At 37.2% G+C, this 20,857-nt stretch overlaps 1 protein-coding gene across 4 annotated transcripts in view; it reads left to right on the top strand.

The window, feature by feature from the left end:
* The window catches only part of prickle2b (prickle homolog 2b), a 94,128-nt gene that overhangs the window by 56,794 nt on the left and 16,477 nt on the right, over nt 1–20,857 (top strand). Inside the window, exon 1 of one of the 4 annotated variants that reach the window (XM_088916835.1) lies at nt 19,907–20,361. The exons of the other annotated variants lie outside the window; for them this stretch is intronic. The gene's annotated coding sequence lies outside the window, so the exon portion shown is untranslated. Of the gene's footprint in view, nt 1–19,906; nt 20,362–20,857 lie in introns of those variants that run through there. 4 annotated transcript variants of the gene reach the window in all.

The following is a 20,857-nucleotide window of genomic DNA, read 5'->3' as shown; positions in this document are numbered from 1 at the left end:
AAGATATACGAGAAACCAAACGGAATCAAGAACATCACAGCTCTGTCATGGCCTGGGCGATCTCTGAATACAGATGTTCCCAGTGAAGACTGGCTTTATTATTCTAGTGGTAATTACTGTAACTTTGAAGTCGACTGGCACTAGTTAGTGTTTTTTCTGTAACCTTGCAGACTAAAAGTCGCACAAAAGTTTGAGCTTGAGATGGCACGAAATGACCCAATTTGCTTTTAAATGAAGTCGGACATCTTTTGCTGATCAGGTTAGAATCCTGAAATTTAAAACAAATTTGTTATTGAAAGCGCACAAATCTGTTTGTGCAAACAGGCACATTTCTCCTTCATTATGGAATTTGATTTTGTTCCCTTCTCTTTCTATTGGCCCCATTTCAATGGAGAAATTAACTGAATTCTGTTGAATTCATAAATGGCACCCAATACGGGAACTGTCATATTTTCACAATTGGCCTATTCAGTGTCTTTTTTAAAAGTAAAGAGGAATCTTTAAAAGAATCCCACAACAGTGAAACCCCTGTTTTAAATAATTAGGCATAATTCAATTGTGGTTGACTTTTCATGCTTCTGTGGATATAAGCCCCATATTGTATAACAGAATACAGATATAAGCAAGACTGGACATTTTATTGTTACAGTGTTAATGGATCTGCTGCAAGATCTGTTTCATAATGCATGGCTGCAGACTATACTTTATGCACAGGAAACAAGATTTGTTGATAATTGTTATCCTGCAAACTAAAATCTAAATCATCTTTTTAAATATGCAATTTTTCTTTAACATAGTCATTGCAAAACTGGTAAAACATTACTAGTTGTTACCCAAGCTGCTGTTCCTACCATCTTTGAAGTCACTCTGCAAAACGTATCAACTTTTCTATTTTTTTGCCTTTTTGGCATGTAAATGTGCAATTAATAAACGTGATTAAGTAAAATCACTTTCAACCATTTAGCCTATTATTTTGGGGTTTTATTTTGCACGTGCAAGAGATCAGGATTTCTACAAATGTTTAGCTTCGTCAACCACAGCAAGGTCTTTGTATGTCTAGCAGGGCTAGTGTTTCTGTTGCTAATTATAAACTGTGTCTTTCAAACAGTGTGTACATGGCACATCCCTAATGGCCTTGTAGGAAGCCGCGGCTGTCTGTCAAACAGGCAAGCTCCCTGCTGAAAGAAAAACAGAGGCACACATGTGGCCCGAAAATTCTCGAAGGTTCTCCTTCCCTGCAAGATAAACTGCAGCCCTGCCCTAATATGCATTTAAAGTCGTTCCTGCAGTCTTGTCATCGAAAATGTAGTCTTTTTCTCTAGTAAGATGAGATGTCACCTTTAACTATCTGAAAGTGTCCTGCCCCCACAGTTTTTTTTTTCCTCAGTTTATTTTTAGTAAGACAGTCATCATCCAGGCCATATACTGTAAAACCTTCAGAAAATCCTTGAAATAAAGATTGTCTTCTGCAGCAGCTCCATATGTTACTGTGAGGCAAACGTAAAAAAAAGTGTACCTTAAATTTTTGCAATATTAAAGAGAATGCTCCTTTATTATATGACTACATATAGTTATAGTTGTATATAACATATAGAACTACATAATATATAAGGAACAAGTAATAGGTTTATTCCATGCTGAACAGAAAAGAAAGAAAACAACGTTTCGGCTGTGGAGCCTTCTTCAGGCTTCTCCCTCACATCGAAACGTTATGTTTTCTTTCTTCTCTTTTCTGCATGGAATAAAACCTATTACTTGTTCCTTTGCAGCCTATGCATGCTGACGCAGCTACCCACCTGAACTACTTCAATCTATATAATATATAGTCGGTTATATACAACAGTTAATACACAGCTATATTAACTATAACCATTAACTACAGTATATATAGTTATATATAGAGAGAGATAGAGTAAAAAAGTGTTTAGAAATACATTTTGAACTGCTTATTTTTTTCAGCAACGTACCTACCTCATCTGGAATTGACGGTAGTATAGTTCGTATATGTAGTTCGTATGTTCATACTTCATGTAGTTCGTATGTTCGTATGTTCTCTACATGCTCACGTGTGTTTTCACAGAGTGCTTCAGTTTCCTCCCATAGTGCACAAAACTGGCCCAGCTGTGAATGTGCATGTGTTTGTATCTGTGTGTCCTCTGTGATGGACTGGCATCCCATCCAGGTTGTATCCTACCAGGCTGTGTAATAGGCTGTGACTCTCCCTTCATGCTGTATTGGATAAAGCAGTTAGAAAATGGATGGATGGATAATCCTTCACTGGTACAACTCGTCCGACTACACCTTGAGAAACGGGGCTTGCAGACATATTTCTCCAGCATCCGCCTGTTCAAGGCTTCAACCTTTGAAATATTGCAAGCTCTGCAGTGCCTTAAAACTGATTGGAGAGCCGTTCGATTATTGACAGAGGTTACTGAAGGCAAATTGCAGAAGTTGCAATGTCGGCAAAAGCTGTGAGAGCCCAGTGCGGATGGTGGACAATGTCCACTGTACCTGGCAGTACTGTGACAATTGTGCACTGTTGTTTGGAGAATCCTGGCAACAGCTGGCACATGACCCAGTCTTGAACTGGTGACATCTGAGCCACAGGGCTCATTCTGCACTCTAAATAAGCACCTTTACTGGTTGAGCCCACGGGAAACCTTATTTTATTTTTAACTACAACATTTTATTTCATATATACTTTAAAATGATTGATGCGGTACTTTAGCTGCTACCAATTTAAAAACTTTAACCACCCATGTGGCCTGGCACAGATTATGTGACCTACATTTAGACACATATTTCATTAGAGTTAGGCTTGTATGTTCAACTGAATTTCAGATGTATTTAGCAAAGCCAGGTTTAATTTGGCTTTGGTTTGCACCTGAAAAATATGAAGGTTCACTTTTGTAATGTTTTTGTGTAGCCCATATTTGGAGATTACAACTCTTAAATTCAAATGAAACAAACCTAGGTCCTGCCCAAGAGAGAGATGGTTGCAGTTAACTAGAAAGAGACTAACTGAGAGAGGAGCAGTTATACTCCTTGCTTGTGTGTTGTCATTTTTGTATTAGCAGTGCCTTTCATTGACTAAGGAAACAAAATAAAGCAATTTATTTGAACCCAGTGTCACATCAAATTCAAAATAAGGAATAATTTTATAAATACAGTGGCTTTGTAAACGAACTTGTACATATTGATTTCCGTAAAGATGTGAAATGTTAAGTCTTTAATGAGGTATATAAAAAGTTTTAGAGTGGTGAGAAAGGACTTCTGATTGACCACTGTGACACGGAACAGTGAGCTTTTTGAGCTTTAATGAAGTTCTGTCCGCTTTAGTATAATTAAAGTCTAAACAGAAAAAGAATTATTTCATACTGTGAAGCTGGACATTGACCTCAGACCTGTTACCTTTTAAACCTCATTCTCTCTCTGGTGATCTTACTCCTTGAATCTCTTCCTAGTCACACCAGACTGTTCTGTGTTCTGTTCTACTGAAAGATTAATGATGAGCATCCTCACATCATGTATGTATCAGTCACAGCTCTTAACACAGTTTAGCAGTCAAAAGCACAAGAAGGGTACAAAAGAAACTTTCTTTTTTTATTAATGAATTACTCGTTGTTCTGAGTCTGTAATCTTTATAATGACCACACAACAGAGCTGCCAAACCTCCATCAGGATCTCTGCTTTTTATTTTCCCTCCTTTTCTTAGTTCAAAATACTTTCGGTTTCCTAGCTAAATAAAAAGGTCTTATTGGCAATTAAAATAGCAACTTCCTGAGCCACCTGGATAGTAGTATATATAGCTAACACTGGATAATGTGTTGTTTGCTTTGTGTCACAATTCCCAGTATTGATCTTCTATTCCTAACAAAAAAAAAACAGTGAGCCTGTATTTCTGTTACAAAACAAATCTCATGGGCCATGCTAAATGAACAGCTGACACAAACTGTAAGTGTTGTGGCTGGTCATAGATGGGGTTTTTTACTTATTGTAATATAAGGTGATCCCTTGGGCACCTGGGGTCTGTTTGCAGCTTTGAACCCATATGAGATGCAAAATGATTGTTTGGATCATTGCTTCACTGTAACATTAAAACTCACTATTTAGAAAGGAGGTAGAGAAGATTCTTTGTGTAGCTGTATTTTGTTTATGACCTCATTTTTAGATTGAATACAGTACAGTATGTACAAGAAACCAGCTGTTGCTTATTACTTCTACAGATGTGTCAGGCCCCTGATTAACACTCTTGAGCTCTTTTTAATGTCCCTTGCTTTCAGATTTTAATTTGATTACTATACTGATGCATTACTGAAATGAGCAGATAATTTCCATGTTTACAGTTGTTTTTATTCCATTTTATGTATATGCTTTTGTAGGGGAGGTAATCCATTTTCTGCTTGGGAACTGTTCAACTGGAGAAGAAGCAGTAATGATACTGTTATCCTTGAGCGAATTTGGAAAAAATCCAAGTAACGTTTTCCTGAGGAATATGCTGTCACTGCATGTGGATCAGAAACTAAAACTCACTCAGTGACATTCAAGATCAGAGACCAAGTACTCTCTAGCATTTAATTATTTCTACACAACAGTATCAGTATACCCTTTTCAACTAACGTCTTTTCCTGGTACAAGAATACTATAAAAACATCTTTCATATTCCTTCTGATGTTCTTCACAATTCTGATGAACTGATAAGGTTAAAGAAATGTAATTTGTAGTTCATATTGTCTAAAACTTGTTATCCAGATTGTCAGACCATTCTGAAAATTTAACTCTTCATTCTTGGTTCTTTAGAAACATCCACACAATCTTCTCACAACATACGTTGTTACTATACTGTACTTATATAGTACTGTAGTTATATTTTTTAGGATGTGAATCTTTTGTACATTTATAAAGAGTGTTTTTTTTTCCTTCTGACCAAAATGTAGTATCTAAAATGCTGTACTTTGATTCTGTTGTTTTCTGCTTTTTTTATTGAGGTCCACATATTTTAAAAATCCCATTGCTTTATTTTGGAAGCCCCTTTGGAAGTACAGTAAAGCTGCAGTCTGTTCATACACATGCGCTTCACAACAGAGTGTTATTTGGAATAAACAGCTTCCATTTGTAAACCATTACAGCTCCCTAAATCCCATATCATCCATCTTGCTGGTTTCCCACATGTGTTTATTATATATAATGAAAAGCTGTGGTGGTGTTGAAAGATTCCTTAAAATTACAAAAGTGCATTCCCAGTGAAATGTAATCTATAACTTATTCAGCACCCAAAATCTTGTTCACATACTCATTTTGACTTTAACCAACAGTTGTGACACTTTCCTTATATCATTGAAGGCACCATTAAGGAATATTTCTGAGGCTACGATGACTTTTATCAAAGAAAATTAAAGCGTTAATGTACTAGTCATTATTCTTATGTTTATTCTCAGGCAGTAGTTTGTAAAGGTCATTAAATGCCTTTGTATCAGCTGTGATTTTATGTAAATGTATTTTTTTGTTCATTGTATGAATCATAAGCTTCTGTGTACATTGAGTCTGGCTGGTTTTGAGCTATTGGCTTTGACACATCCCAGCACATGAACTTGAGTCATTCTGCCTTGCTCTGTTAATGTTATGGTTGCGAAATGAAATTAGCCTTCAATGGAACTGGCAGAGATGATGAAATGAATTTAAAAATTAATCGTTGCTTTGATCCATTTGTCCTCATTCCTTAGGATAAAGTCCATCACTGCATTGTAAGGTTTGCTGATTGAATAGATTCTCCCTTTTATGACATCCCAGACTCCAAATCTGAGGTTTGGGTGTGAGAGGGTAAGTTGGATGTGAGCTGCATAAAGGTTCTTCCATTTATTTTAATACATCTGGCTTCACTTACCATCCTGTCACCAGTCCTGGTCAGCAAGTTCCTGGTTGGTAATGTAACGAGCGGTTTATGATGGGTAGGCCACTCCAGTCCTTTGGTACTGCATGTTTCTGGTTTTCATTCTGCTCCAGACCTTAATGTTTTAACTGAACTAAGTGAATTAAGAAGTCAAATCAGCTGTTTTCCAGATCTTAATCAGATGCCAATTGAAACCTGGAGCAGCCCGCTTTGAAGCTGGATAAATTACTTGCTGTAAGTCAGCAGAGAATGAAAATATTAAAGACAAGAACTATTTTTTTTACTTTATATTCATTCTTGAAACAGTTGGTATAAAATGCTGTATGGTGCAATAATAACTAGTTTCTTTCTAACCTTACAGATAATAGTCAAGAAAGCCCTAGACAACGTTTGTTAGTTGTCAACAGCTGATAAGCCAAACAACAATTTCAATCTTTTGTGAAAGAGCAAGGTAGTGCTTTCTTGCTTTTTCTTTCATCAAGTAAACAATATCAGGAATCCAAATTCTCCCACTGAACTAATAAACTTAACGTGCTGAATTCTTATCTCATCTTCATAATCTTTGGAAGAAATTCATGACAATAGGAGAAACCACTTCTGGCTTCTCTATAAAGATTGTCTAGTGCTCCACAAGGTTCATTTCCTGGCCTTCTTCTCATCCTTATCTACATGGAACCTCTTGGATAGTCATCATGGTGTTAACTTCTACTGTTACACTTACACTCCGATTTATGTAAAGGCTGAGGTGGACACACACCTGGTTGCAACAATATTTTTTTCTCACTTGGCTGCAAAAGCCTTGATCAGATCCTTTCCCCACATATATATCACTCCTGGTCTAACCTTTGTGCATTGGCTCCCAGTTTGAGGATTGATCCTTCTGCTGACCTACAAAGCACTGACCAGTCATGCTCCTTCCTGCTTCAAAGACTTGCAGAGGTATTATGCTTTACCTTGAGAGGTCTGCTCTTTACCTTTTGGCTTGCTGTGTGTAGGGCTGGGCGATATGGCCAAAAACATTATCACAATAAAAAATTTCATATCAGTCGATATCGATAATTATCACGATAAATGTCAAATCATTATTTCTTTCAAGTTTAAAGGCAGATTTTTTCTCCTGAGTGAAAGTTGAAGAAACCAGACAGTTAATTGGTAAATTAAACAACTCTTTATTTTAAGAACACAACAAACACTTGCCAAACAGCAGAAACATTAAACAAATCTGAGGTAGAGAGTATTCAAGTCTTTTTTATGTCAAAATATGCATGAGTAAAATTTACAAAATAAATATCTTAAATAGAAAAATTAAATACTGCAGTGTGATAAAACACACATAGAAGATGGCTCAGACAGACTGCAAAGTTTAAAGTGCTCTGTTTTATGTCTGATTGTAAAAAGCCAAAATATCTCCAAATTACTGAAGTTGAATGACCTTCTGTAGACGATGTCATCGTCCTTCGAGCTGGTCGTTGGCAGCACTACATTTGCTTCAGTGTCGCTCATGTCTCCACTCTAAGTACAGTCCTGTCAGCCACCACCGTGTGGGTAAACAACACCACGTTAGCTGCCCGATCTGCAACACGCATGCATATATCATGCGCAAAGCATAAACATATATATCGAACATTTATCGAACTTTTGTTAAAATTATATCGAGGAAAATTATATAGCTATAATTATCGTTATCGAATTATCGCCCAGCCCTAGCTGTGTGTCCCCATATCAAGATGCCGTACCCTGGTTGTTAGGGCTTTCTAAAAAACCTGCTGCAGACAGCACAGGATCTTCAAAGTTTGCTCAGGTGGATTACCAGATCGATGTGGTCAGCTTTGTTCCTCTGCAGTGTTATATGGTTAAGAGCACCGCAAGCACAGAGACTCTTGGCTCTGATGAAGAGGCTTTGCAGATGCTGTGTTTGCTTACGTTGCAGGTTAAGGGTATCAAAGCAAACAGACTATTCAGAAACCACATTTTTAGATTAAAGACTAAGAAAATGCTTCTTTTTTAATATCTATAATAATTTGCACATGCAAGCTAAATTTTTCCCAGATGTAGAGTTAAGATATTATGCAAGAATGGGTCTTTCTTTGCCATGTAGCAATTCTTGCTGTATCACAGAAAATTGTTTAAAACAAGTCACTGGTAATTTTATTCTAAAGCAAATGGCTGAAACTATAAACAAGATCTTACCACTCTCATATTAACTTTAAGCAGTCTAGTGGAAAAAGCTCACACTCCTTTTTTAAATTAATTTAAATTGTATTTGTAGGGTGGCACAGTGGTGTTGCAACTAGTGTTGTCTCATGGCTTTTGTGGTCTTGGATTAAATTCTGTACTTGCTTTTTGACCGTATTCTGCCCATGCCTCAGTGACATGCTGGATATGTTAATAACTGGTGGTTTTAAACTGGAACAAGTTGAGGTTAATTCGAACAGTATAGAAAAGAAAAAGCCCAACTATTGTGCTGCTGAACCATGTTCAAGTGAGGTCTCTAGGTGCTTGTGACAAGCATTCACAGTGTATTTCCTTACAACCTGTGCTTCCAGGATTGACTCCAGGTTGTATCAACACTTACCAGGAATAAGCAGTTTCTAATAACAGATGGGTGGATTGGAAATATATTTCCTACCCAGGATAATCATTTGTAAGATCAGAATTTTAAATGCAGTCAATGTTGCCTTTGTAACCAGTGCATTCTAATATGATCGCAGTGTGTAGCAGCTAAATGCAAATGCCACTGATCAATACCCTAAGCCAGGTATTTAAAGGTCACTTGAGCTCTAGACCTGCATGGTACTCAGTATTGACTGGAAGGTGATTTACTGCAGCAAGAGGTTATTGGTTTATTAAATGAGAGACATTCTCAGCACAGAGCTGAACTGTTTCATTGACTTCACCTTTAGGCCCCTGTCCTAGTGTCTGATTAATCAGACTTTTCAAGGATACCAGACCATGACAGCTGAAACTCTGACCTCTCTTGCCCCACTGTGAGGAGTGTGATGTGGCCACACATTCTTTTTACTGCTGCTGCTAACCTAGTAGCAAAGTTCCAAAGGAAGGCCTGTTGACTATTCTTAAGAGTTATTGGCTGTTATTAAGATGATACCCATTCAATAGCCCTATCATTTTCCTCAGCTGTAAAGATTTTAAATTGCTGGAGCGCAATCAAGAGAGCTCTTTGCTGCAACTGTGCTTGGTAATGTTAATGTGAAGTAGCTGGTAGAAATTACAGTTGCAACGCATAGCAACAGACTCACTTCTTCTGCAAGCACCAAGTATGAATAACAACATGCAGTGATTAAACATTCCACCCTCCAGCAAATGTTTTAAACATTTTAACATGAATTAACGTCAGGATATGATTCATCAGCCAAAGTGAGAAATAAAAGCAGTATGTAAATATTCTAGAGAAGAATGTTGGTTAAGATGTTGTTGCGACAGTTTATTTTGTCTTTGTTTCAATTGGTTCATAACCACTTTTGACATTTTGTCATCCTTCTGTTCCTAATGGTTGGAAAGGGATATGGTAGAGTGCCCTGGAACCTGCATTTAGATGATGTAATTTGTAATATGGATTTCTCAGATGTCAAATTCTCAGACTCAATAGCCCTTTTCCCAGAGAAAAACAAGTTATAATTGCTATGTATTCATGAAACGTCTTTGTTTTCTGTTTACTATATTTATATATATTTACATTTTCTCAGTTCCAAGGCTGTTTTTAATCAGTTTAAACAGTTTATATGGTTTTAATCAGTGATTTTTTTCATCAATTTTAACATTTCCCTTAGTTTAAAATCTGAGTATCTTAAGTTTACCTTTTCAGTTACCATAATATATACTTTCACATTTTTAGTAAAATGAAAAGTTACAAGTTTACTATAAAAACAAGGATCTGCATTATGTCAAGTGCAGGATTAAAATATTACAGATTAAAATATACAGAATTACTGTTTATAGGTTACTTTTTTAGAATAAAACAATTAAGAGTGCTGCAGCACGTCATTTTATTTCTATACTTCCATATGGAGATAAACAGTATAAATAATGAAATCACACAAAGATGCCTCTGACGTTGGGCATCAGCTTGCTTGAGATAAGTGGTCTATCCTCTCGCACTGTTAAATAACCCTTTCTTAAGTTTTGTATTTGACTTGACAATTTGCAAGCTCTGCAGTGTTAATTTGTAGAAAACTGAAAGTCTGCTGTGGATAAGTTCAGATTTCATAATTTTATTGCCTCAAGTAGTGTTGCAAAGCTTGTGTGGGTTATTTTTAACTACTTAGTTAAAAATAACTACTGATCGTGTTATTTTGCAATTTGCATATATAATTGTATCTACGGAGACGGAGGGGCATGGTGTGCAGCAGCAGCCATTTCCACAGTGTGAAAAGGTTTCCATATGTAGGTCAGTTTGAGATCTCCATTGGCAGCACAATCAGCTGGGTTTACACTCTCCTCAAACAGGCATCTTGTTCTTTTCTCTTGACCTGCAGAGGACTGTCTGTACAGCTGAGCTCAGAGCTCAGCAGGCAGTCGCTGGAGACAAGCTCTCTCTGAAAAGCATGTTAACCGTGTGGAAGTGTGTGAAAAGAGGGCTGGTTTAGAATTTCATGAGTCTTTTTAATTCATCTTTCTCAGTTAAAATAAACATTAAAGAGCTGCATTGCAAAAACCCCATCTGCTGCCGTGATGTGTAACTTTGGATATTTTCCTAAGAGCAATTTTTAGCACAGGAAAATAAAGCACCGCAAATCTGGAATTAAGTATGCAAATGAAGAAAAAAAGTACAGTAAGTGAAAGTTTCTGAACATGACTTTTGCGAGTGCCTGGAGTTTCTCACATAGTGATGCCTTCATATCGTTATCACACAAATAGCTTTCAAGACTTTGCATTAGTAAGCCTAAAGTCTGAAACTCAAGGGTTTGCATTCTTATTCATATTCTATGCATTGTATAAACTGAAACACTTTAGCTTGACTGCTGTTTATCAGGAAGCTGCAGGTGTTGCTTTTGCAATAGCTCAGTGGGCTGTGGCGTGTCTGAGAGAGCCCTACTCCACTTCAGTAAGGCCACCAATGGATGTAGCTCCAGTTCTGAGGGGTGTGCATACTGCATGATTCCCTGTTGCCCTTTCTCTTATGAAGTCAGCCCAGGTATTAACAGTTACGTGCAGGGGAACCCTTTGCCTTCAGCAGGGTAGCCTTCAGTACCTGTTAACCCCAGGAGCCTCTACATTTTAGTAGACATCTTCACTTCTTACATTTTCCTGTGCTGATGGCAGTTCATTTTCTGATTGGAATGGGAATTACACAAAATAATACGTTTGCGCACACGTTCTAAAAAGAAGCAAATCCTGGCAATTTGCTTCCTTTGCTTTTCTCACTCAATGAGGGAGTTGATCCAGCGTGGCTTTTTTATTAGTCATTTAGCTGAACTTCAGGCAATCTGTCACTCTGTTCAGTCTACTGGAGAATCATATTGAAGTTTAATCCTCTTTTGTTCCCCCTGTTCAGCTGCTTTTATTAGAAACAAGCTCCGATATTCTATCCACAGCGAAGGCTGCTCTGGTCATGTGCTTTTCATTTATTAACTTGTATTACTTCAGTCATCTGAGTTGAATGAACTTGTATTACTTGAATTATCTGTTTATGGTCAAATACATTTTATGAAATAGCAGACTGAATTGAAGTATCTGGAGAGTGTGCAGAGTTTCTATTGCAATATCAAGCTGTGTGATGGCAAGTTGAAGTTGCCATTTTAATGTTGTTGTTGTTTTTTAGTGGGTGCTATGGAATTTTATCAAATTAAAGAACAAGAAGCACTGATAATTTTATTGTAGTCAATTTTTAATGATTGAAGAAAATACTGATTTACAGAATTTTGTGGAAATATTAATATAGTACTGTAGAGATTCTCCCAGTGCACTGTTTTTGCCTCATAAAACTGTCTCTTAGTAATTGTATGGCTGTATTGAAACAATAGATTTGTTTATTGTAACAAAGTCCATTTTCCAGCCTTTTATGGCAGAATTACTTGCTTAAAATAAATCTCATCCACCGTAACATGATTTAAAAACAGTGTGCTGTTTTTAAAATCAGTTTAAACTGTGAAAATAATACTTCTTTCCAAGAAAATTCATATGTTACCCTTTTCACATATTTGATTTGGTGCCTACAAATAGACCCACACAGTCTATTACTGCCTGGTGTATGACAGAAAACATACAGTCCGTAGCACTGCTGGGGTACAAATCCTGAGTGGTTCTAATGTTTTTGCCAGACTGCAAAACAAGACAGTACACAAAAGTGCTATTTCATTTGGCCTAGGGAGTACCAAGACTGTCTCCACTGGAAGAAAAAATCCTTTTAGCTGTTTGTGACGTTACAATTTGATATTTTAGGTTGCTGGAACTAGTAAATGCATAACTGTATAGTAAATACTAAAGGAGAGTAGCACACATTTGCAGATAAAAACATGAGCGGTGCCACAAATGAGAGGAGGCCCTTCCTCCTGTGTTGCCAACTTGGTAGTTAAGTAGCTAACTGAAACTAAATATTTCAACCAGCTGCTTATTGAAGAAGCCCAGAGTTTGAGCCTCAACACTCTCTTTGTGTAAAGATTTTTTTCCTGTTCTCCTAATAATGTTCTATTAGCTTCCAGTTGAGAACATTTCCTTGTTTGACTACTGAGACTGAAATGCTCTCCTGGGTTATATGTTTAGGATTATATATGCAGTACATTAATCACATAGCAACTCTATTCTGTTTTGAATTAGGCAGAAGTGATTTAATTTCGTTAACTTATTTCTATCTCAAAGACCCCTGATACCAGAAATTGTGCCTTCTTTTAACTATTTAGGCTACTTTATTACTTTATTCTTTTTGTGGTATGGTGACCAAAATTGAACAATATATTCTAAATTAATTATTAAAAGTACCTTGTTAAAGGTGATCAGAACTTCCCTTAATTCAATTTCTTTTGTATTGTATACCCAAGCTCTGGCTTGTTTATCGTTTTTCCAGATTGTCTTGTGGAGAACATGGAAGGACTTACATATATACCCAGATTCCTTTCATGTGGAGTTTCCTTAAGCTCTGAAAATCCATGCAATATACAGTACATTTTCCTCTTTCCTGCAAGGCTCCCTTAATGCACTTAATGTTGACTTTTATCCTTGTCGCTGTTTTTGAGTTTGCTACTCCCCCAGTTTTTGTATTGGCTGGAAGTTTAACTGAAATGTTACTGTACCAGGACCTCAATCATTATCAGTAAGGAAGATGATGGGGCCTAGAACACATCCCTGTGGCACCACTGCTGACATCCACCCAATTAGAAGACATGAGGACTAATATCAAAAGCTAGTATCAAGAACTTTCTGGAAATGTGAATATATACTGAGCATCAAAAGAAACCTCAATTATCTGTGTAATTTTGCAAAGTCAGGAGACCTGATATGTGCAATCAAAGAGGTGTGAGAGAAGCCATAATACATAATAAGGTGTGAACATTGCTAAGACTTAGGTTAGAGAGTGTAGTGTCAAATCCAGCAGAGAGATCAAGAAGGATTAAGACTGGGAGAGGCAGCACAAACCAAATGAAGAGAAACAGAAACGACGATGAGCATGGTATCGAGCAAATGCCTGACTGTAAAGGATCAAGCAGCAAGCAGTGCAAGAGGAAATCGGAGAGTTGGCATTGCGCTGTATACTCAAAACTTTAAGAAAAGGAAGAAGGAGCATGGGACCATTGTTCTGAAAATGCTTTTTTGTGGGAAAGCAGTAAGAAAGACAAGTAATGTTAGGACTTGTAGTTAAGTGTAGAATTTAAAATGCAGTAAGAAGATCACATTTAGAACATTGTGTACAGTTTTAGTCATAAAGTTGTAATTAAGATTTTGTCACTCTGGAGTTAGTCCAGAAAAAAGACACCAGATACTCCCAGGATTAAAGGAATGTCTTTCCCCGACACGCCAAAAGAACTGCATTTTTTTTTAGTTTGGAACAGAGAGGTCTCACTAGGGAACTTGATTCAAAATTATCAAAGACATTGACAAAGTTAATCCAATAGACTTTTTTTCACCATCAGTAGTGAACCACAAAATAGAGGTCACAAGAGGAAATTGTGGGGAACTTTGCCTTTAAAACTCAACACAGGAGGCACTTTTTTTGCACAAAAGTTAGTAGGTCTCTGGAACAAGCTTCCTACCCATGTTGTCGAAGTGTAATGCGGGCCTGTTTAAAAGTAGGAGGGGGAGCATCCAGAGAATGGAGAGGTGTGGAGAAGGAGGTGGGGTTGACATCTTGAATGTGGAATGTGTATGACCCTAAAACAAGATGTTAGAGGTGTTGTGAATGAGAGAAAAGAGGGGAAGTACTGTAAGTGAGAGAAGGTGGGCAGTGAGTAGGCTGGATGAGAAAGGAGATTAACTGCTGAAGAGTCTGCAGATGCCAGACCTTGGAGGAGAAAAATGAGGCATATGAGACTGGGGTTGAAGGGTTGAGATTAGAAGGGAGAGTGGAGAAAAGCTTGCAAGGACTGGATGATAGATTGGAAAAACAGAAGAACAGAAACCGAGAATAGAAAAATCGAGAAGCAGGGGAAGAGGGCAATGTACGGTATATAGATTTGAGAATGCAGGTTTTAGTCAAACACAGGTTGGTCTTACCAAGTAGAGCACATAGGAGACTTTGGCAAGGGGAGGGCTTGTCTGGGTCACAAGTGAGAGGACAGAGGAAGTCAGCGGAGGAGGTGAGAGCAGGTAATGGAGTCAACGTTAATTCAGAGAATGCGTGAAAAATGGGACAGCACAGAGGAGATGGCAGCACCATAATGATGTGCACAAGTTTCTTGTGAAACTTCACATATACATTTTTTTCTTCTTTAGACAGATGTTAAGTGAATATTTTAAAGCTGGCTCGAGTCCTTATTAATGGAGTTGTAATGAAAGCTCACGAGGGATGACAGTAACCCTGGTCTCCCCCACCTCTGCTATTCTTAACTTGTAATCCTTTGTGTCACTTCCTGAAAAAACTATAAATACCTTCGTAAGCTTCTCTCTTGCTTGCGTTCATTTTTCTGCATCTCTCTTCCACCTCCATCTCCAGCTACCCCAGAGTTAATTTCTCTCTCTATATGGGGTCCTAACTTCTGTTTCCTGTGGCCAGGTGGTTGGCTCTCAGCCAAGAGGACCACACCAAAGCTTCTTGTGCCTAAACTTGTCAATAAGCATTTTCTTATTGGGTGATTCGATTTCTCATGAATTTAAGGTATAAACTCCAATTTAGAGGCATAATTCATCTCAAGGAAGCAAAAATAAAAGTGCAAGGCAAGTTACAAAGTAGTGTGCAGAACCACTTTTCATTCAACACTTGGATACATCCTGGACTCTTCCCATGCAAAATATTTTAACAAATACTTGGGCTTTATGAATTTAATTGAAAGACTCAATGGCCATTACAGAGAGCTCATGGAAGAGTAAAACTTTTGAACAGGTTCACTTTTAATTTGAACAGAAGAGGGGAAGACTAAAACTGAACTCTTTTATTGCTTTTTTATTTATTTATCATGCAATTTCTTTTGACCTTTTTTTACAAATGCCTTTCCTTTGTAGTAAAATTTGAATTATGGATGGAAATGTCTTCAAACTTTTACAATGTAAAACATTAAGGAGTTAGATATTTTGCTATGTGCTATATTTGAACAGTTAGCACTTTTAGATTTTTAAGCCAAATGAGCATTATATTTCATTTTAATATTTTTTTAAAAAAGCTTTAGTTGTGTAAATATAATTTGGTGAGTGCTTGCCTTCACTTGATGAAAGTATGCTTTATAAGCTGAACTTCACTGCATATTAATCTCTAGTATTTATCAGCTGTGCCCATTCAGGAGAACATGAAAGACATCTACAACGAACCCAGCACCATGGTGACCTTGACTACAGGTACACAGACAACTGTCACATGACTCAGCCTCCTTGCAGAGTGCAAGTAATTTGTTCCGCTTAGATGAGAAAAGTATTAACATCTGCTGCTATTCTCGTATTGATTAGTTGCTCACAAGAAGGATGACTTCAGTTGGAAGTCCTAAGGTGGAGGAGTACTTTTCATTGTGTTACAAAGGACAAATGCCACTTTTAGATCTGGCACACTTGGACCTTCTTAAATTAATATTTAATTTACAATAAAAGAACTAAATCATTTTTCGATTGTCAGTGCAACTGGCAGTAGTTAGGGTGCTGGACTGGAAGACTGTGGGTTCAAATCCTGGGTGAGACATTGTTGTATCCCTGAGTGCAATACTGAATTCCTCCAGTAAAATACTTCCAGTACATTTTAATTTTTCATTTTAATAAGAAATTAAAATGTCTAATATTCTGTCAACTGGAGAAAGCTAACAGTGGTGTGAATCAGTTCAGAACTGCCTTCTTACTAATTCCCCACTTGTACATTTTGAATGCAATATACTGTCTAGAAAGATACAATTCTGTATAATTTTATTTCCACTTAGAAGAATATTGGGTGTAATATTGAGTTTTCTCTTTTTTTCTTAATATATATAATATGTTCATATAATAATCATATTTTTATCAAAACCAGCCCCAAATTAAAATGTATAAGGCTGCAGCATATGGATTATGAAAGTAGGTCAAATGTAAGTTAGTCAGCCCTTGAGATTGGTTTCTGTCTAGCAGGAGATGTTCTGATAAATGTGTTAACAACAGTTTGATGATGTGCTGTGCTCATACAGGGCCGCAGAGGTAGAAATGGGCTGCTTCCATGGAGCTAACCTCCAAATTCATTCCAGCTACAGATCATACATGCTGTTTCCCTGCCTACCTGAAAATAGGAGCAGCACAGTATAGTATAATTGGATTAGTCTGTATAGAAAATAATTTCTGTATAAATCAATTTTAAATATTGCAGTTTGTCTTGCAATCGTTTTTCTTGATGCGTATATATTAAATTGTTCAAGTAAGTAGCTGCGTCAGCATGTGTAGGCTGAAAAGGAACAAATAAAGGTTTATTCCATGCCGAAAAGAGAAGAAAGGAAACACAACGTTTCGGCTGTGGAGTCTTCTTTGAGTGTGAGCCAAAACGTTGTGTTTCCTTTCTTCTCTTTTCAGCGTGGAATAAACATTTACTTGCTCCTATATCAAAATTGGCTCCTAAATGTAGGTGGTGGTGGCTGGTGTTCTCTCTGTACTTGTATAACAGCACGTGCAGCAAAAGGTGAAAAATTCAGGTCGAGACTGGAAACACTACAGTGGAGAAATTATAGGAAGTAATTCCTCTTTTTCAATTTACAACAGGAAGCTTGCTGGGGTGCAAAGGAAATCAGTTCCAGTGTCATGGTGTGAAGGCTGCCTAATCTTAGATGGGCACTTGGTTATCTTTATAGGCACAGAACTGTGGCTAGCCAAAGTAATCAGTTATGGGCTGGACTGGGCTGTGACCTCTACTTTGTTGATGTAGACTGATTCCATCAACATTTTCCACATCAAAGACTACTGTTTTTTTAAAGACAGAATGTTGGCGATTCAGTGAATGTGGAGTTTATCGCGAGAGCAATGTATTTGTAAGCTTTAGAACACCTTGTGGCGCCAGCAGTCTTGTTATTGGAGGCGTGTTGTTGTTTATCAAAGCAAGCCTTTTTTCTGTTTGCTTCCTTCCTTGATAAGGTCTGAATAACTCTGTTAGATAAAGTATTGTCCGAAATGGAGACACATTCACAGGAACGTTTTATAAAGTTTTTTCTTCGCAAGTGAAATCTTTAAAACACAATGGCTATTTTTTTATAATACTGTATTACTGGCTCTTGGTAACATTTTACAGATTGAAGTGCATGTCACACTTAAGTGTAACTGGACCTATCCATTGAGCAAGTGAAGATTCCAGTGCCTCAGCCAGGAAACTGGACACACTGCTGTTAGAGCTTCTGTCCCTCAGATGAGATATTAAACGGAGGTCTGGACATCTTGGTCATTAAAGAACCCTTGGTGGGGTTTATACTGTAAGAGCAGGGCTCTTTACCAAGGTATGCTGGTTAAATTTCACATTTTGGCCTCCATATATTTATCTAAAAATTCCTCTTAATTCAGTGGGTAATGAAAATGATCACTGTTCCTAACATGGTTGCGATGCATAATTGTTGTCTCAAGTCACCCAGGTGAAGTTGGTTCCTTCCTCTGTGTAAAGTATGTTAGGATCCTTTTGGATGAAAAGCGTTATACAAAATGCATGTAATTATCTTCATTAACTTCTCAGACTGTTTACGCTTAAAGCAAATCCAGATATCCATTTTAATTGCTTTGATTAGGTTGGAGGGGGCTTTTGTTAGTACCTAATTTTGTTCTCATCAAGGACCTAAGAAAAGGTAGAGCTGTGTGTGTTTTTGTTAAACGTTTCTGACACTAATTCAGTTAGCAAGTGCACAAGACATTAGCAGCTTAAGAGCACTCTAGCATTAGTAGTTTGTAAGGTTAAGACGTACAAGTCTGAAAATAAACTGATGAAATCCCTACATCATAGTTCTAGTTCACTACACCTCAACTGGGTAAATAATAAACTTGGGCCTCATTATAGATTGCACTTTATAATTACCAGAATTATAATTTTCCTGACAGTGCTACCTTAACAGTTTTCAAGTTAGTCACATTGTGATTACAAATACAGATAACTTTTATATGAATGAGGATGAATGCTGTACCATTGTGACTAAATCTTATGTGGTCCCCAGAGTAGTTTTTTTTAATTTGCTCTAAACTAATAGTGATATTGCTGTGCTTAGTGCAATTTTAAATGCAGCTATAGTCTGTTTTTTGTATTAAGTTGTCTTAAATTAAGTGGTTGACATATCTAGATCTCAGATTTAATATTTACCATTACATGTGTACAATCTAAAATGATGTAGTCTGCTTCTTAATTTTATATTATTCTGATTTTGCCAAGTTAATTCGATGCCCTCAAGCTTCCTTAGCTTTAAAACCACAGTTTTATAAAGTTAATCAAATGTGTAGACCTTTGCTATATATATAGGCTTGCTTTTCATGTATGTAAAACTATTTATTTTTACATTGTTTCTAATGGACTTTTTGAATAAGTAATATAATTAAACTGTTAAACAGTCACGTATACTTCTATATTCAGAAATATGGAAAAGTATTACCACTGGGAATGCCTGGAGCTGTGACTTTCCTATTAGGAAAACCAGTGAAGTGAAACACCATTATCACTTAAGCAAAACAGAGAAAATAAGAAGAAAGCGCAATAGGGTTAGAGTCTCGTGTGAGAAAAAGTTCAGGATCTGACCACCCAACAGTCATTCAACTCTGTCAGATATTTTCTACAGTGAAGGGCTCTATGAATTACAAATTAATGTGTAACTTCTGTGTTAATGTTTTGTTCCAGATCTATACTAAATGCAAAGTTTAAACCCTTAGTGTGAATCAGTCTGAAGTCAGGAAGAAACGTCAAACAAATTAAACCCACATGCTGATTAAGGCCATTTAAGATGTGGGTATGGTAAGCTCTTGACAGCAAACAAATGCAGAGTTTTAAGCATTTAATGGTTAACTTGGGAATCAGGATATTATTCTGAATGTCTTAACAGCAATATCTGCTGGTGGTTAATGATTAATTCATAACTATGTTTTGAAGACTTTTTGATAAATTAAGGTTCAGTGCTCACACTATTTTGTCCACTCTGAAATGTGATCCATTTCCTTTGGGCAGATCCTGTGGTTTTCACTAAAGTGTGACTTGCCCTTGGGCTATTGATTGAGGGAAATTGCCCGATTTACATGCAAATGAACCTAAAATACCAGTCATTCAAACTGCTAATTATACCGATGTAAGGACATTGGCTTGCTGACATCACCGGCCACATTAGCATGCAGGAGGTGTGTAGACTGCATCAGCAAGCCGGGCTGCTCAGTAACCGGGCTGGCAGTCATTACTGAAGCAGAGCTGCATGCTTCCTTTGAAATGTCTTGTGCTAGGGAGACCTTGGAGATCAAGTTAAACATATGCCAGTTTTCCTGCCTGTGAGCTTCATTTAGTAAGAAACCCTGGAAGCAGGAGTCTGTTGGATTCATTTAGATGGCTGCAAAGGGAGAGGATGAGAGATTCTGTTTTCTGAAAGGAGGAGAAGGAACAAAGCCCAAATTGTAAAAAGGAGACAATTTATATTACTGAAACTCCAGCACAAGGACATTTGCTTGAGAGACTGAGGCTCGTCTCTGTAGGACGGCTTCCAGGAATCTGCAAGTTTGATGTATGTGTTTACTGAGAGGCTCTGACAAAGGCTCACTGCTCAGTCCACACAGAAACAGCTTGCAGTGGCACAGAGAGAGGAGTCTGAGTGGGATGTTTCATTGCATCACAGTACTGCATATGCACCGAGCACAGCTTTCTAAAAACTAACTCCACTGTTGGGAAGCAGGTATGGATTAGTTTACTGCTTCTCATTTTGAAGGTAAGAAAGCATGTTATGTTTTCTGTGCTAGCAGATTGTTTTGCTTTACATTTTATGTTTCAGTTGTCTTGATTTTGATCTTCCTGCGAGTTGTCTTGCGTTGTTTCTGGAATGCTTATTTGATTTATTTTATTTCATGTGGCACTGTTTTTTGTGGGATGCCTAGTACCAGTAGTTAGAGTTGAAAGACTTAAAGTCAAATAAACAGCACTAACTGGATTTACTTGTCTTTTTCAAATGACAAGGAATATATGTTTTGTAGTATTGTCCTTACGGAAGTGAGGTTTACCACTACAAAGTACCCCCACATCAAATTTGATTATACCATCACTCACATATTTCTAAGTCATTCAGTGCATTGTACATTCCGAATTGTTTTTTAATAATTCTGAAGATTAGTGTAGCCTGTAAAATAGTACACATGGACATACTGTATCAGATGTACTATCTTTTAGGGTAACTGTCAATTTTTGTGTGCGTGTCTGGATTATGGGGA

Source organism: Atractosteus spatula, chromosome 5, assembly GCF_055471065.1.
Source record: "Atractosteus spatula isolate fAtrSpa1 chromosome 5, fAtrSpa1.hap1, whole genome shotgun sequence".
Taxonomy (NCBI): domain Eukaryota; kingdom Metazoa; phylum Chordata; class Actinopteri; order Semionotiformes; family Lepisosteidae; genus Atractosteus; species Atractosteus spatula.
The sequence above is the reverse complement of the archived record's forward strand: the minus strand, read 5'-3'. Positions and strand labels throughout refer to the sequence as shown.